The sequence below is a fragment of the Lampetra fluviatilis genome, chromosome 56, assembly GCF_964198595.1.
Source record: "Lampetra fluviatilis chromosome 56, kcLamFluv1.1, whole genome shotgun sequence".
NCBI classification, from domain to species: domain Eukaryota; kingdom Metazoa; phylum Chordata; class Hyperoartia; order Petromyzontiformes; family Petromyzontidae; genus Lampetra; species Lampetra fluviatilis.
The window spans coordinates 5,181,349-5,193,933 of NC_136330.1; the positions used below are offsets into that span (position 1 = coordinate 5,181,349).

The window sequence follows — 12,585 nt, forward strand, 5'->3', positions numbered from 1 at the left end:
TTCATGCACGTAGGCAGATGCAGATCCACTACATACACCGTGGGTTGTACAAATTCACCGCGCCGTAGACTCTAGAGATCCCACAAACACAATGATTTACACCATTGGAACCTCATTTGCCAGTAAAAAATATGATGATTGGTGTTTTACCCTTCTATCTGGCAACAAAACTGACACCTTTTTTTACAAGGAGTCATGTTTGCATTGACCACAATACCTGCAGCCGTAATGCAAACAAAAAACACAACTCTGATAATATATGCACTATCCGTGAAGTTGATTGGTCCACACCCGAGACAGCTTTCCTTAGAGCCTAGTCTCACATGGTGTTGGAAAAAAAAACCAATTATCAAACACAATGATGATGATGATGAGTCGACCGTGGGGATGCCTAGGACCGTTTCAGATAATCGTCAACGGCGTTGGCCGTGAGCGGGAATCGAACTCGCGCCGTCGGGTGCGTAGCGCAGCGGAGAGCTCGCCGCTACGCCGCCGCTGATCACACACAGACACACAAACTCGCAAGCAAAGATTACCCGTATAGCCTTCACAGACTGTTGGGGCAAGTGCTGTTAGCGAGCACATATGAAGGCCGGCACGGCACGCTGACGTAGACTCACACACAGACCCACACACACCACACACAACACACACACACCCACACACACACCACTCACATAGACCCACACACACAGAACCACACACACACCACACACCCACACACACCACTCACACAGACAACACACACCACACACACAGATCCACACACACATTGACCCACACAGACCACACACACCACACACACACACACCACTCACACAGACTACACACAACACAGACCCACACACCCACAGAGACACACCCACACACCACACACACACACCACACACCCACCACACACCAACACACACCACACACAACACACACACAGACCCACAAACCCACACACACAGACCAACACACACACACCACACCCCCCCCACACACACACCAGTCACAACAACCGCCATTCGCCACTAAGTGGCGGTGACGTCACCATGACGCTTGTGGCAGACTATGTGCACCTTGAGGCCACGTGAAGTGTCGAACGCCCGCTGGCAGGAGGTCACGGGGCAGACCCAGATGCCACAGGTCGACTGACTGAGATGACTGGCTGATGCACCACCTGTGCCCCCTACTGTGCCAACTTGCTGTGCTTTAGCCACCACGCGCTCCGCTCGTTGTTGTGAGCGTCGCTCCTCCCCCCTCCGTTGTTGTTGGAGGGCGACTGCCTCCAACTGCCCAGTAGCCTTGCCTACAGGAGGAGCTCATCGATGGGACTTTGTCCAGATCTTTCGAGGATTTGTGAGCTCCTCACACAATCCAGCCTGGTTAAACCCACACACACATACCACCCACACACACACACCCACACACACAGACCCACACACCCACACACACACCACCCACACACACACCACCAACACACACAGACCAACACACCCACACACATACCACCCACACACACACCACACACACACACCACACCCACACACACAGACCCACACACACCCACACACACCACACCACACACCCACACACACACCACGCACACACACACCACACACACACACCACACCCACACACACAGACCCACACACCCACACCACCTACACACACACCACCCACATACACCCACACACACCACACACACCACACCCACACACACAGACCCACACACACACCACACACAACCACACACACACACCACACACACCACACCACACACCCACCCCACACACCCACACACAGGCAGGGAGCCGCCACACGTGGCCTGCGCCGAGACTCTCCCAGTCAGCACGTGCGTGACCCTTGCCTGCCGGGTGACGTTATCGCGACTTTCCAGCGAGCGGTGGTACAATGTCCCCCCTCCCTCCCTCCCACCCTCCCCACCTCCCTCCCACCGCTCCTCCGCCCTCCGTTGTTGCTGGAGGGCGACTGCCTCCAACTGCCCAGTAGCGTCCTTCACGAGCCTCCTCCACAGAGGCCGATCTTGACACCGCAGGTACCAGTCATCGGCAAGTCCACTCAACTCCACGTCCTCCTGTACTACATCACTCCATCTCTTCTCTAGCCCGTGCCGCGCCCGTTTAGCCCCCTCGATCCGGCCGAACAAAAGCTGTTTAGGCATGCGGTGGCTGGGTTTGCCGGCTACATGACCCAGCCAACACAGCCTTGTCTGTCGGAGGAGCTCACCGATGGGACTTTGCCCAGATCTTTCAAGGGTTTGTGAGCTCCTCACACAATCCAGCCTGGTTAAACCCAGGATGGATCGTAGGCAGGCCAGCCTAAATGTTTCCAACCGGCGAAGATGCTCCATTAGGGGGGTCCACGTTTCGCAAGCGTAGAGAAGAGAGGGAATGACCGTGGCCGAGAAGACCTGAAGCTTCGTGCGGAGCGACAGACCAGGTAGCTTCCACACAGCGTTACGCAACCGATGAAAAGATATTGCCGCTCGACTGATTCGGAGTGAGACCTCTGCTGATAAACTGGAGCCGGTCATGAGCACACTGCCCAGGTATGGGAAACTCTCCACTCTCTCCACAACTGCCCCATCACCGATTGGGAGTTGTGGGGGTGGAGTGTCCGATGGTACAAAATACCCAGGCAGGTGCTTAGTTTTGGTGGGGCTGATGGTAAGGCCCCACCTCTTAGTGGCATGCTCCAGTCTCAGCAGCAGCGTCTCCAACTCCTCCTCTGAATGAGCAGCTATTACCAAATAATCAGCATACATAACGTGATTGACCTATAGGGAGCCATCCCTTGATCACCACCGGGCATCGATCATCCTCCCATTGTATCTGTACCAAATGGAAATTATCCCGGTACAGCTATTGAAGGCTTCACGAACTACGTGGTCAAAATAGATGTTAAATAATGTGGGAGCCAGAGGACATCCCTGTCGCACCCCAAGGTGAACAGGGAAAGTCACTGACTCGCGGCCACGTAGTTTTACCCGGGCCCGCTCACCATCATAAAGGTCCTTAATGATCGTGAGCAGAGGGTCAGAGACTGGGAAAGCACGAAGAACAACCCAGAGCCCAGGCCTACTGATGGTATCATAGGCCTTGACCCGGTCAATAAAGCAGACGGACAGAAATATGGCATCTGTGCAGGATCGCCCTTTCTCTCCTCAGCGTGATTGGCAAGGCGATGTTGAATAATCCTTGCCAGAGGATTATTCAACAGAGACACACACACAGACACATAGACACAGACACACACACACACAGACACACACAGAGACACACACAGAGACACACAGACACACACACAGAGACACACACTGACAGAGACACACACAGAGACACACTCACAGACACACACACAGACACACACACAGGGACACACACACAGAGGCATACACACAGAGACACACACAGAGACACACTCACAGACACACACACAGAGACACACATACACACAGACACACACAGACACACACACAGAGCAACACACACACAGACACACACACAGAGACACACACAGAGACACACACAGACACACTCACAGAGACACACACACAGAGACACACACAGAGACACACACACAGAGACACACACAGACACACTCACAGACACACACACAGAGACACACATACACACACATACACACACACACACACAGAGCAACACACATAGAGACACACACACAGAGACACACACAGAGACACACACAGAGACGCAGACACACTCACAGAGACTCACACACAGAGACACACACAGAGACACACACAGAGACACACAGACACACACACAGAGACACACACACAGAGACACACACACAGAGACACACACAGAGACACACTCACAGACACACACACAGAGACACACATACACACACAGACACACACTCACACAGAGCAACACACACAGAGACACACACAGAGACGCAGACACACTCACAGAGACACACACAGACACACACACAGAGACACTCACAGAAACACACACACAGAGACATACACAGAGACGCAGACACACTCACAGAGACACACACACAGAGACACACGCAGATACACACACAGAGACACACGCAGAGACACACACACATCCTCCGCATTGCTTGAACGTGGCCTATTGGCACGTACCGACTAATAGACTCGGACGCGGCCATTATTAACCCTCTGAGACGGAACGAGAGAGGGAGAGAGACACCCCGACCATGGGCTCAATCCCAGCGTTCCCAGCAGTCCTGTCTCATTGTGTTTCCTGCAGGGTCATTATGAACCTCACGAGATAGACAGAGAGGAAGAGAGACACCCAGACCCTGGGCTCAAACCCAGCGTTCCCAGCAGTCCTGTCTCATTGTGTTTCCTGCAGGGTCATTATGAACCTCACGAGATAGACAGAGAGGGAGAGAGACACCCAGACCCTGGGCTCAAACCCAGCGTTCCCAGCAGTCCTGTCTCATTGTGTTTCCTGCAGGGTCATTATGAACCTCACGAGATAGACAGAGAGGGAGAGAGACACCCAGACCCTGGGCTCAATCCCAGCGTTCCCAGCAGTCCTGTCTCATTGTGCTTCCTGTAGGGTCATTATGAACCTCATGACATAGACAGAGATGGAGAGAGAGACACCCAGACCCTGGGCTCAAACCCAGCGTGCTCAGCAGTGCTGTCTCATTGTGTTTCCTGTAGGGTCATTATGAACCTCATGAGATAGACAGAGAGGGAGAGAGACACCCAGACCCTGGGCTCAAACCCAGCGTCATCAGCAGTGCTGGCACATTGTGTTCCCTGTAGGGTCAGTATGAACCTCATGAGATAGACAGAGAGGGAGAGAGACACCCAGATCCTGGGCTCAAACCCAGCGTTCCCAGCAGTTCTGGCTTAATGCCACTCGAGCATGGCCATTATGAACTTTCTGAGAAAGAAAAAGAACAGAGACAGAGGGAGAGGGAGACACAGATACCCTGGGCTCAAACCCAGCGTTCTCGGCTGTGCTGGCTTTAGTGTGTCCGACACGAACACCCTGTTCGTCACCACCACGGGGTGGTCGTTACAGCGCCTGTTGACACAATATTGCGGAGACCCTCCACCGACAGACGAACCCCGGAGCATGTGAGCCTGGGTTAGAGTCCTGGCTCTGGGTGTCTCTGTCTATCTCAAGGGGTTCATAGTGGCCGTGTCAGAGACACTGAACTGAGGGCCTGGGTTCGAGCCCTGGCTCTGGGTGTCTCTGTCTATCTCAAGGGGTTCATAGTGGCCGTGTCAGAGACACTGAACTGAGGGCCTGGGTTCGAGCCCTGGCTCTGGGTGTCTCTGTCTATCTCAAGGGGTTCATAGTGGCCGTGTCATGGACACTGAACTGATGGCATGGGTCTAGGTGTCTCTCTGTGTCTCTCATCTCAAGGGGTTCATAGTGGCCGTGTCAGAGACACTGAATCGAGATCCTGGGTTAGAGTCCTGGCTCTGGGTGTCTCTCTGTGTCTATTTCAAGGGGCTCACAATGGCCGTGTGAGAGACACTGAACTGAGGGCCTGGGTTCGAGTCCTGGCTCTGGGTGTCTCTCTGTGTCTATCATCTCAAGGGGTTCATGATGGCCGTGTCAGAGACATTGAACTGAGATCCTGGGTTAGAGTCCTGGCTCTGGGTGTCTCTCTGTGTCTATCATCTCAAGGGGTTCATAGTGGCCGTGTCAGAGACACTGGACCGAGAGCTTGGGTTCGAGCCCTGGCTCTGGGTGTCTCTCTGTGTCTATTTCAAGGGGTTCATAGTGGCCGTGTCAGAGACACTGAACTGAGAGCGTGGGTTCGAGCCCTGGGTCTGGGTGTCTCTCTGTGTCTCTCATCTCAAGGGGTTCCTAGTGGCCGTGTCAGAGACACTGAACTGAGAGCGTGGGTTCGAGCCCTGGCTCTGGGTGTCTCTCTGTGTCTCTCATCTCAAGGGCTTTATAATGGCCGTGTCAGAGACACTGGACCGAGAACCTGGGTTCGAGCCCTAGCTCTGGGGTCTAGCGCAGCGGTTAGCCGCCGCTGCAATGCGAACCCGGCGACCCGAGTTCGACTCTCGTTCACGGGTGTCCCCCTGGGCAGACTTGGCCTCCTGCGATGTCTGAACATTGCAGGGGGGGGGGGGGAAGACGACACTGGGGGAGACAAAGGCGGCTAGGCGAGATTTTCAAGCCACACCCAAAGCAACCTCCTGGTATAAGCCAATGTCACGGGAACAAAAAAACAAAGACAAAGATCCCCCGTATAGCCTTAACAGACTGTAGGGGCAAGTGCGGTTAGCCATCACCTATAAAGGTCGGCACGGCACACGAGGGGGTGGGTGGCCAACACCGCGCCCGGCCGCCTTTGTCTCCCCAGTGGCGATGTTTACACACCGCATCAGGTACTAACTTGAGGCTGAGTCGACCTAGAAGAGGCCCAGGTCCGGTTCAGATAATCGTCAGTAGGTGCTGGCCGTGAGCGGGAATCGAACTCCGGTCGTCAAGTTCGTAGCGCAGCGCGCTAACCACTACACTGCTACTCCTCACGGGAACGCACACACGCACGCACAGGCACGCACACACACACAGGCACACACACACAGACGCACACACACACACAGGCACACACACACAGGCACACACACACAGGCACGCACACACACACAGGCACACACACACACAGGCACACACACAGGCACACACACACAGACGCACACACACACACACACAGGCACACACACACAGGCACGCACACATACACACAGGCACACACACACACAGGCACACACACACAGGCACGCACACACACACACACAGGCACGCACACACACACACAGGCACACACACACAAGCACGCACACACACACACAGGCACGCACACACACACAGGCACGCACACACACACAGGCACGCACACACACAGGTACACACACACAGACGCACACACACAGGTACACACACACAGACGCACACACACAGGCACGCACACACACAGGCACGCACACACACACAGGCACGCACACACACACACAGGCACGCACACACACAGGCACACACACACGCACACACACGCAACCACGGACACTGAAATCCCACCGCTGATCCCACGAGCTTTGGTGAGAAACCCACGCGCTTACAAACACACACACAGTCAAAGGCAAAGATCCCCCGGGTAGCCTTCACAGACTGTAGGGGCAAGTGCTGCTGGCGAGTAGCACCTATGAAGGCCGGAAGGGCACACGAGGGGGTGGGTGGGTGGCCAGCATCACGCCCGACCGCCTTTGTCTCCCCAGTGGCGATGTTTACAACAGCGCACCAAGGTACTCATTTGAGGCTGAGTCGACCTAGGGGAGGCCCAGGACCGGTGTTGGCCGTGAGCGGGAACCGAACTGCGTTGTTAGCGCAGCGTAGCGCTAACCTCTGCACCACCACTCCCCGACACACTCACTCATATATATAGACGCATGCACACACATACACGGACACACACATACCCACGGACACACACACACACATTCCCACAGGCGTATCCAGACTCATAGACACACACCCAGATATAAAGACAATCACATATAGGCACACACACACACACGCACACGCATTCTCACTTACATACATACTAAGACAAAGACGGTCCGTGTAGGATTAACAGACTGTTGGGGCAAGTGCTGTTAGCGAGTAGCACCTGTGAAGCCTGGTACGCACACGAGGGGGTGGGTGGCCAGAACCATGCCCGGCCGCCTTTGTCTCCCCAGTGGCGATGGTTACACACCGCACCAGGTACTCGTTTGAGGCCCAGGACCGGTTCAGATAATCTTCAGACACACACATACAAACACACACGCGCACACGGACACACATTCTCACAGACACACACACAGACACACCCAGAGACACACGCACACGGACACACATTCTCAAAGACACACACAGACACACACACAGACACACCCAGACACACCCAGACACACACACACAGACACACACACACACAGACACACCCAGAGACACATGCACACGGACACACATTCACACAGACACACCCAGACACACACAGACACCCCCAGACACACACAGACACACACAGACACACAAGCAAACACACCCAGACACACACAGACACACACAGACGCACTCAGATACACACACGCACACGGACACACATTCTCACAGACACACACAGACACACACACAGACACACCCAGACACACCCAGACACACACACAGACACACACACACACAGACACACCCAGAGACACATGCACACGGACACACATTCACACAGACACACCCAGACACACACAGACACCCCCAGACACACACAGACACACACAGACACACAAGCAGACACACCCAGACACACACAGACACACACAGACGCACTCAGATACACACACGCACACGGACACACATTCTCACAGACACACACAGACACACACACAGACACACACAGACACACCCAGACACACATACAGACACACACACACAGACACACACACAGACACACCCTGAGACACATGCACACGGACACACATTCACACAGACACACCCAGACACACACAGACACCCCCAGACACACACAGACACACACAGACACATACACAGACACACACACAGGCACACCCAGACACACATACAGACACACACCCAGACACACACACAGACACACCCAGAGACACGCGCACACGGACACACATTCTCACAGACACACACAGACACACACACATACACCCCCAGACACACACAGACACACACAGACACACCCAGACACACCCAGACACCCCCAGACACACACACAGACACACATCCAGACACACACAGACACACACATACACACACACAGACACACCCAGACACATCCAGACACACAGATACCCCCAGACACACACAGACACCCCCAGACACACACAGACACACACAGACACACACCCAGACACACATCCAGACAAGGGCTGAACGATTAATCGATTTAAAGTCGAAATCGCAATTTGAAACAATGCGATGAGCAAATCGTAAAGGCTGCACTTTTTTGCGATTTGAAAAGTCAAATTACTTTCGTATTGGAATTGTTAAATGTTGTATTATTATAATAACTTTATTTATTTAACTTAACAATTATTCTATTTTGATTGTTCTATTTCAATTATATTTTTTTCATAAATACATGTTGGAAGCAATCCATATCTTTAAAGTTATCAACCTTGCATTAGAATATATAGAGCAGTTCATATTTTGATGGTATCATGTGGTGATGCTCCATCACATGTTTTAAATCTATCACACAGTGAATATTGAACTGAAGCTTGACTTAATTTTTTTCATCTCAAATCGCAATATCTGTCAGAAAAATCGCAATTAGATGTTTTCCCAAAATCGTTCAGCCCTAACACAGACACACACACAGACACACCGAGATATACACACATACACACCCAGACACACACCCAGACACACACACACAGACACACCGAGACACACAGACACACCCAGACACACACACAGACACACACAGAGACACACGCACAAGGACACACATTCACACAGACACACGCCCACACAGACACACCCAGACACACACAGAAACACCCAAACACACACATACACATACACACCCAGACACACACGCAGACACACCCAGACACACACAGACACACTCAGAGACACACGCACACGGACATACATTCACACAGACACACACAGACACACACACATACACACCCAGACACACACGCAGACACACCCAGACACACACAGACACACCCAGACACAGACACATCCAGACACACACTTAGACACACCCAGACACACACACTGACACACCCAGAGACACACACTGACACACCCAGACACACCCATACACACACTTAGACACACCCAGACACACACACTGACACACACTGACACACCCAGACACAGACACACACACGCACACGGACACACATTCACACAGACACAACCATACACGGACACGGACACACATTCTAGCGGACACACCCAGACACACCCAGACACAACCATACACACACGGACACACATTCTCACGGACACACACAGACACCCCCACACCTACGGACACACATTCTAGCGGACAGACACAGACACACACACACACGCACACGGACACACATTCTCACGGACACACACAGAAACACCCACACACACGGACACACATTCTAGCGGACAGACACAGACACACACACACGAACACACATTCTAGCGGATACACCCAGACACACACACACAGACACATATTATCGCAGACACGTGCAGACACACGCAGACGGACACACATTCTCACGGACACACACACAGACACACACACGGACACACCCAGACACAGACACACACACGGACACACCCAGACACACCCACACGCACGGACACACACACACACATTCTCACGGACGCACCCAGACAGAGAGACAGACACACACACGCACAGAGAGGCGCGGGCGATGTCCGGCCTCCTCTCGTGTTACCCGTCGTGTCCCCTCCCTCACCCACAGCCTCACCCCACAGCCTCACCCCACCACCACCACAGCGTCACACAATCTCAATTTAGAGGCTCCGTATCACGCGCAAACAATGTGTCACACGCGCGCACGCACGCGCACAAAGACAAAGATCCCCCGTGTAGCCCTGGCAGACTGTCGGGGCAAGTGGCTGTTAGTCGCGAAATGAATGCGGGTGGCCAGCACCACGCCCGACCGCCTTTGTCTCTCCCCCCTAGTGGCGAAATTTTTTTCACACCGCACCGGGGACTCATTTGAGGCTGAGTCGACCTAGGGGAGGCACCAGGACCGGTTGGGATAATCGTCGCCGGGTTTGTAGGACAGCGCGCTGACCCAGCTAACGCCACCACGACCCCCACCAATAGCAAAGACAAAGATCCCCCGTATAGCCTTGAGAAATTGCTGGTGCAAGTGCTGTTAGCGAGCACCTATGAAGGCGGGAACGTCACACGAGGCGGCGGGTGGCAAGCACCACGCCCGACCGCCTTTGTCTCCCCAGTGGCGATGTTTACTACACACCGCACCAGGTACTCATTTGAGGCTGAGTCGACCTAGGGGAGGCCCATGACCGGTTCAGACAATCGTCACCGGTGTTGGCCGTGAGCGAGAATTGAACTTGGGTGGCCGGGTTCTTAGCGATAACCGCTACACTACCGCTTCCCACCAATAGCACCACCACTACGACCACCACTACTAACATGACCACTATCACCACCACCACCACTAACAAAGATAAAAAGACAAAGATCCCCCGTATAGCATTAACAGACTGTAGGGGCAAGTGCTGTTAGTGAGCGGTAGTGTAGCGGGTAGTGCTACGCTGCGCTACGAACCCGGCGACCCGAGTTCGATTCCCGCTCACGGTCAACACCAGTGACGATTTTCTGAACCGGTCCTGGGCCTCCACAAGGTCGACCGGATGGAGATTCCTCCGCTACAGCCACGGAAAGCTTCTCGAACTACGTGATCAAAGAAGATGTTGCACTACAGCCGTTGCTCTACATCCGCACAGGCCACACGGAAAACAAGATCTATAAGTTCACCCCATACGACTCATATAGCGACCTACACATTCACACTGAGACCTTTATATTCACACCGATACCTATATACTCACACTGAGACCCATAGACTCCAAAGACACCCACAGACTCATAACAAAGACTCACATAGACCCATAGACTCACATAGAGACCCATAGACTCTCATAGAGACCCATAGACTCACACAGAGACCCATAGACTCACACAGAGACCCATAGACTCACATAGAGACCCATAGACTCACACGGAGACCCATAGACACACATAGAGACCATAGACTCACATGGAGACCCATAGACTCACACAAAGACCCATAGAGCCACACAGAGACCCATAGACTCACATAGAGACCCATAGACTCATATGGAGACCCATAGACTAACACGGACACCCATAGACTCACATGGAGACCCATAAACTCACACAGAGACCCATAATCTCACACGGAGACTTATAAACTCAACACAGAGACCCATAAACTCACATGGAGACCCATAGACTCACATGGAGACCCATAGACTCACATGGAGACTCATAGACTTACACAGAGACCCATAGACTCACACAGAGACCCATAGACTCACATAGAGACCCATAGACTAACACAGAGACCCACACAGAGACCCATAGACTCACATGGAGACCCATAAACTAACACGGAGACCCATAGACTCACACAGAGACCCATATACTCACACAGAGACCCATAGACTCACATGGAGACCCATAGACTCACACAGAGACCCATAGACTCACACAGAGACCCATAGACTAACATGGACACCCATAGACTCACATGGAGACCCATAGACTCACACAGAGACCCATAGACTAACATGGACACCCATAGACTAACATGGACACCCATAGACTCACACAGAGACCCATAGACTAACATGGACACCCATAGACCTACATGGAGACCCATAGACTCACACAAAGACCCATAGACTAACATGGACACCCATAGACTCACACAGAGACCCATAGACTAACATGGACACCCATAGACTAACATGGACACCCATAGACCTACATGGAGACCCATAGACTCAC

At 53.1% G+C, this 12,585-nt stretch overlaps 1 protein-coding gene across 1 annotated transcript in view; it reads right to left on the reverse strand.

Annotated features, from left to right (window-relative positions):
* Positions 1-12,585, reverse strand: part of LOC144950111 (glypican-5-like) — a 58,361-nt gene that overhangs the window by 14,508 nt on the left and 31,268 nt on the right. The gene's annotated exons all lie outside the window — the stretch shown is intronic.